This window comes from Bufo gargarizans, chromosome 1 (genome assembly GCF_014858855.1).
Source record: "Bufo gargarizans isolate SCDJY-AF-19 chromosome 1, ASM1485885v1, whole genome shotgun sequence".
NCBI lineage: Eukaryota > Metazoa > Chordata > Amphibia > Anura > Bufonidae > Bufo > Bufo gargarizans.
Window position 1 is genome coordinate 279,310,982 of NC_058080.1, and position 6,043 is coordinate 279,317,024.

Genomic DNA, 6,043 nt, shown 5'->3' on the forward strand with positions numbered 1-6,043 from the left:
GTGTCACAGTTATTAGTGTCCCCTCATCTCCTTGTGTGTCACAGTCATTAGTGTCCCCTCATCTCCTTGTGTGTCAGTCATTAGTGACCCCTCATCTCCCCGTGTGTCAGTCATTAGTGTCCTCTCATCTATCTGTGTGTCACAGTTATTAGTGTCCCCTCATCTATCTGTGTGTCAGTCATTAGTGTCCCCTCATCTCCCTGTATGTCACAGTCATTAGTGTCCCCTCATCTCCCTGTGTGTCAGTCATTAGTGTCCCCTCATCTCCCCGTGTGTCACAGTCATTAGTGTCCCCTCATCTCCCCGTGTGTCAGTCATTAGTGTCCCCTCATCTCCCTGTGTGTCACAGTCATTAGTGTCCCCTCATCTCCCTGTGTGTCAGTCATTAGTGTCCTCTCATCTCCCTGTGTGTCACAGTCATTAGTGTCCCCTCATCTCCCCGTGTGTCAGTCATTAGTGTCCCCTCATCTCCCTGTGTGTCACAGTCATTAGTGTCCCCTCATCTCCCTGTGTGTCAGTCATTAGTGTCCTCTTATCTCCCCCTGTGTCACAGTCATTAGTGTCCCCTCATCTCCCCGTGTGTCACAGTCATTAGTGTCCTCTCATCTATCTGTGTGTCGCAGTCATTAGTGTCCTCTCATCTCCCCCTGTGTCACAGTCATTAGTGTCCCCTCATCTCCCCGTGTGTCACAGTTATTAGTGTCCCCTCATCTCCCCGTGTGTCAGTCATTAGTGTCCCCTCATCTCCCCGTGTGTCACAGTTATTAGTGTCCCCTCATCTCCCCGTGTGTCAGTCATTAGTGTCCCCTCATCTCCCCGTGTGTCACAGTTATTAGTGTCCCCTCATCTCCCTGTGTGTCACAGTCATTAGTGTCCCTTCATCTCCCCGTGTGTCACAGTCATTAGTGTCCCCTCATCTCCCCGTGTGTCACAGTCATTAGTGTCCCCTCATCTCCCCGTGTGTCACAGTTATTAGTGTCCCCTCATCTCCCCGTGTGTCACAGTCATTAGTGACCCCTCATCTCCCCGTGTGTCACAGTCATTAGTGACCCCTCATCTCCCCGTGTGTCACAGTTATTAGTGTCCCCTCATCTCCCTGTGTGTCAGTCATTAGTGTTCCCTCATCTCCCCGTGTGTCACAGTCATTAGTGTCCTCTCATCTATCTGTGTGTCACAGTCATTAGTGTCCCCTCATCTCCTTGTGTGTCACAGTCATTAGTGTCCCCTCATCTCCTTGTGTGCCAGTCATTAGTGTCCCCTCATCTCCTCGTGTGTCACAGTCATTAGTGTCCCCTCATCTCCCCGTGTGTCAGTCATTAGTGTCCCCTCATCTCTCTGTGTGTCACAGTCATTAGTGTCCCCTCATCTCCCCGTCTGTCAGTCATTAGTGTCCCCTCATCTCCCCGTGTGTCACAGTCATTAGTGTCCCCTCATCTCTCTGTGTGTCAGTCATTAGTGTCCCCTCATCTCTCTGTGTGTCAGTCATTAGTGTCCCCTCATCTCCTTGTGTGTCACAGTCATTAGTGTCCCCTCATCTCCCCGTGTGTCACAGTTATTAGTGTCCCCTCATCTCCCCATGTGTCACAGTCATTAGTGTCCCCTCATCTCTCTGTGTGTCAGTCATTAGTGTCCCCTCATCTCCCCGTGTGTCAGTCATTAGTGTCCCTTCATCTCCCCGTGTGTGTGTCAGTCATTAGTGTCCCCTCATCTCCTTGTGTGTCAGTCATTAGTGACCCCTCATCTCCTTGTGTGTCAGTCATTAGTGACCCCTCATCTCCTTGTGTGTCAGTCATTAGTGTCCCCTCATCTCCCTGTGTGTCAGTCATTAGTGTCCTCTCATCTCCCCGTGTGTCACAGTTATTAGTGTCCCCTCATCTCCCTGTGTGTCAGTCATTAGTGTCCCCTCATCTCCCCGTGTGTCACAGTCATTAGTGTCCCCTCATCTATCTGTGTGTCACAGTCATTAGTGTCCCCTCATCTCCCCGTGTGTCAGTCATTAGTGTCCCCTCATCTCCCTGTGTGTCACAGTCATTAGTGTCCCCTCATCTCCCCGTGTGTCACAGTCATTAGTGTCCTCTCATCTATCTGTGTGTCACAGTCATTAGTGTCCCCTCATCTCCTTGTGTGTCACAGTCATTAGTGTCCCCTCATCTCCTTGTGTGTCACAGTCATTAGTGTCCCCTCATCTCCTTGTGTGCCAGTCATTAGTGTCCCCTCATCTCCTCGTGTGTCACAGTCATTAGTGTCCCCTCATCTCCCCGTGTGTCAGTCATTAGTGTCCCCTCATCTCTCTGTGTGTCAGTCATTAGTGTCCCCTCATCTCTCTGTGTGTCAGTCATTAGTGTCCCCTCATCTCCTTGTGTGTCACAGTCATTAGTGTCCCCTCATCTCCCCGTGTGTCACAGTTATTAGTGTCCCCTCATCTCCCCATGTGTCACAGTCATTAGTGTCCCCTCATCTCTCTGTGTGTCAGTCATTAGTGTCCCCTCATCTCCCCGTGTGTCAGTCATTAGTGTCCCTTCATCTCCCCGTGTGTCAGTCATTAGTGTCCCCTCATCTCTTCGTGTGTCACAGTCATTAGTGTCCCCTCATCTCCCCGTGTGTCAGTCATTAGTGTCCCTTCATCTCCCCGTGTGTCACAGTTATTCGTGTCCCCTCATCTCCCCCTGTGTCACAGTCATTAGTGTCCCCTCATCTCCCCCTGTGTCACAGTCATTAGTGTCCCCTCATCTCTCTGTGTGTCAGTCATTAGTGTCCCCTCATCTCTCTGTGTGTCAGTCATTAGTGTCCCCTCATCTCCTTGTGTGTCACAGTTATTAGTGTCCCCTCATCTCCCCGTGTGTCAGTCATTAGTGTCCCTTCATCTCCCCGTGTGTCAGTCATTAGTGTCCCCTCATCTCTCCGTGTGTCACAGTTATTAGTGTCCTCTCATCTCTCAATGTGTCACAGTCATTAGTGTCCCTTCATCTCCCCGTGTGTCAGTCATTAGTGTCCCCTCATCTCTCCGTGTGTCACAGTTATTAGTGTCCTCTCATCTCTCAATGTGTCACAGTTATTAGTGTCCCCTCATCTCCCCGTGTGTCACAGTTATTAGTGTCCCCTCATCTCCTCGTGTGTCACAGTCATTAGTGTCCCCTCATCTCCCCGTGTGTCAGTCATTAGTGTCCCCTCATCTCTCTGTGTGTCACAGTCATTAGTGTCCCCTCATCTCCCCGTATGTCAGTCATTAGTGTCCCCTCATCTCCCCGTATGTCAGTCATTAGTGTCCCCTCATCTCCCTGTGTGTCAGTCATTAGTGTCCCCTCATCTCTCTGTGTGTCAGTCATTAGTGTCCCCTCATCTCCCTGTGTGTCACAGTTATTAGTGTCCCCTCATCTCCTTGTGTGTCACAGTCATTAGTGTCCCCTCATCTCCCCGTGTGTCACAGTTATTAGTGTCCCCTCATCTCCCCGTGTGTCACAGTCATTAGTGTCCCCTCATCTCTCTGTGTGTCAGTCATTAGTGTCCCCTCATCTCCCCGTGTGTCAGTCATTAGTGTCCCTTCATCTCCCCGTGTGTCAGTCATTAGTGTCCCCTCATCTCTTCGTGTGTCACAGTCATTAGTGTCCCCTCATCTCCCCGTGTGTCAGTCATTAGTGTCCCTTCATCTCCCCGTGTGTCACAGTTATTCGTGTCCCCTCATCTCCCCCTGTGTCACAGTCATTAGTGTCCCCTCATCTCCCCGTGTGTCAGTCATTAGTGTCCCCTCATCTCCCCGTGTGTCAGTCATTAGTGTCCCCTCATCTCCCCGTGTGTCAGTCATTAATGTCCCCTCATCTCTCTGTGTGTCAGTCATTAGTGTCCCCTCATCTCTCTGTGTGTCAGTCATTAGTGTCCCCTCATCTCCATGTGTGTCACAGTTATTAGTGTCCCCTCATCTCCCCGTGTGTCAGTCATTAGTGTCCCTTCATCTCCCCGTGTGTCAGTCATTAGTGTCCCCTCATCTCTCCGTGTGTCACAGTTATTAGTGTCCTCTCATCTCTCAATGTGTCACAGTTATTAGTGTCCCCTCATCTCCCCGTGTGTTACAGTTATTAGTGTCCCCTCATCTCCCCGTGTGTCAGTCATTAGTGTCCCCTCATCTCCCCCTGCGTCACAGTCATTAGTGTCCCCTCATCTCCCCGTGTATCACAGTTATTAGTGTCCCCTCATCTCCCCGTGTGTCACAGTCATTAGTGTCCCCTCATCTCCCTGTGTGTCACAGTCATTAGTGTCCCCTCATCTCCTTGTGTGTCACAGTCATTAGTGTCCCCTCATCTCCCTGTGTGTCACAGTCATTAGTGTCCCCTCATCTCCCTGTGTGTCATTAGTGTCCCCTCATCTCCCCGTGTGTCACAGTCATTAGTGTCCCCTCATCTCCCTGTGTGTCAAAGTCATTAGTGTCCCTTCTTCTCCCCGTGTGTCACAGTTATTAGTGTCCCCTCATCTCCCTGTATGTCACAGTCATTAGTGTCCCCTCATCTCCCCGTGTGTCAGTCATTAGTGTCCCCTCATCTCCCTGTGTGTCAGTCATAAGTGTCCCCTCATCTCCCTGTGTGTCACAGTTATTAGTGTCCTCTTATCTATCTGTGTGTCACAGTCATTAGTGTCCCCTCATCTCCCCCTGTGTCAGTCATTAGTGTCCCCTCATCTCCCCGTGTGTCACAGTCATTAGTGTCCCCTCATCTATCTGTGTGTCACAGTCATTAGTGTCCCCTCATCTCCTCATGGGTCACAGTCACTAGTGTCCCCTCATCTCCTCGTGTGTCACAGTCATTAGTGTCCCCTCATCTTGTGTGTCAGTCATTACTGTCCCCTCATCTCGTGTGTCACAGTCATTAGTGTCCCCTCATCTCCTCGAGTGTCACAGTCATTAGTGTCCCCTCATCCCCCCGTGTGTCACAGTTATTAGTGGCCCCTCATCTCCCCGTGTGTCAGTCATTAGTGTCCCCTCATCTCCCCGTGTGTCACAGTTATTAGTGTCCCCTCATCTCCCCGTGTGTCACAGTTATTAGTGTCCCCTCATCTCCCCGTGTGTCACAGTTATTAGTGGCCCCTCATCTCCCCGTGTGTCAGTCATTAGTGTCCCCTCATCTCCCCGTGTGTCACAGTCATTAGTGTCCCCTCATCTCCCCGTGTGTCACAGTTATTAGTGGCCCCTCATCTCCCCCTGTGTCACAGTCATTAGTGTCCCCTCATCTCCCCGTGTGTCAGTCATTAGTGTCCCCTCATCTCCCCGTGTGTCACAGTCATTAGTGTCCCCTCATCTATCTGTGTGTCACAGTCATTAGTGTCCCCTCATCTCCTCATGGGTCACAGTCATTAGTGTCCCCTCATCTCCTCGTGTGTCACAGTCATTAGTGTCCCCTCATCTTGTGTGTCAGTCATTACTGTCCCCTCATCTCGTGTGTCACAGTCATTAGTGTCCCCTCATCTCCTCGAGTGTCACAGTCATTAGTGTCCCCTCATCTATCTGTGTGTCAGTCATTAGTGTCCCCTCATCTCCCCGTGTGTCACAGTTATTAGTGTCCCCTCATCTCCCCGTGTGTCACAGTTATTAATGTCCCCTCATCTCCCCGTGTGTCACAGTTATTAGTGGCCCCTCATCTCCCCGTGTGTCAGTCATTAGTGTCCCCTCATCTCCCCGTGTGTCACAGTCATTAGTGTCCCCTCATCTCCCCGTGTGTCACAGTCATTAGTGTCCCCTCATCTCCCCGTGTGTCAACGTTATTAGTGGCCCCTCATCTCCCCCTGTGTCACAGTCATTAGTGTCCCCTCATCTCCCCGTGTGTCAGTCATTAGTGTCCCCTCATCTCCCCATGTGTCAGTCATTAGTGTCCCCTCATCTCTCTGTGTGTCAGTCATTAGTGTCCCCTCATCTCCTTGTGTGTCACAGTCATTAGTGTCCCCTCATCTCCCCGTGTGTCAGTCATTAGTGTCCCCTCCTCTCCCTGTGTGTCACAGTTATTAGTGGCCCCTCATCTCCCCGTGTGTCAGTCATTAGTGTCCCCTCATCTCCCTGTGT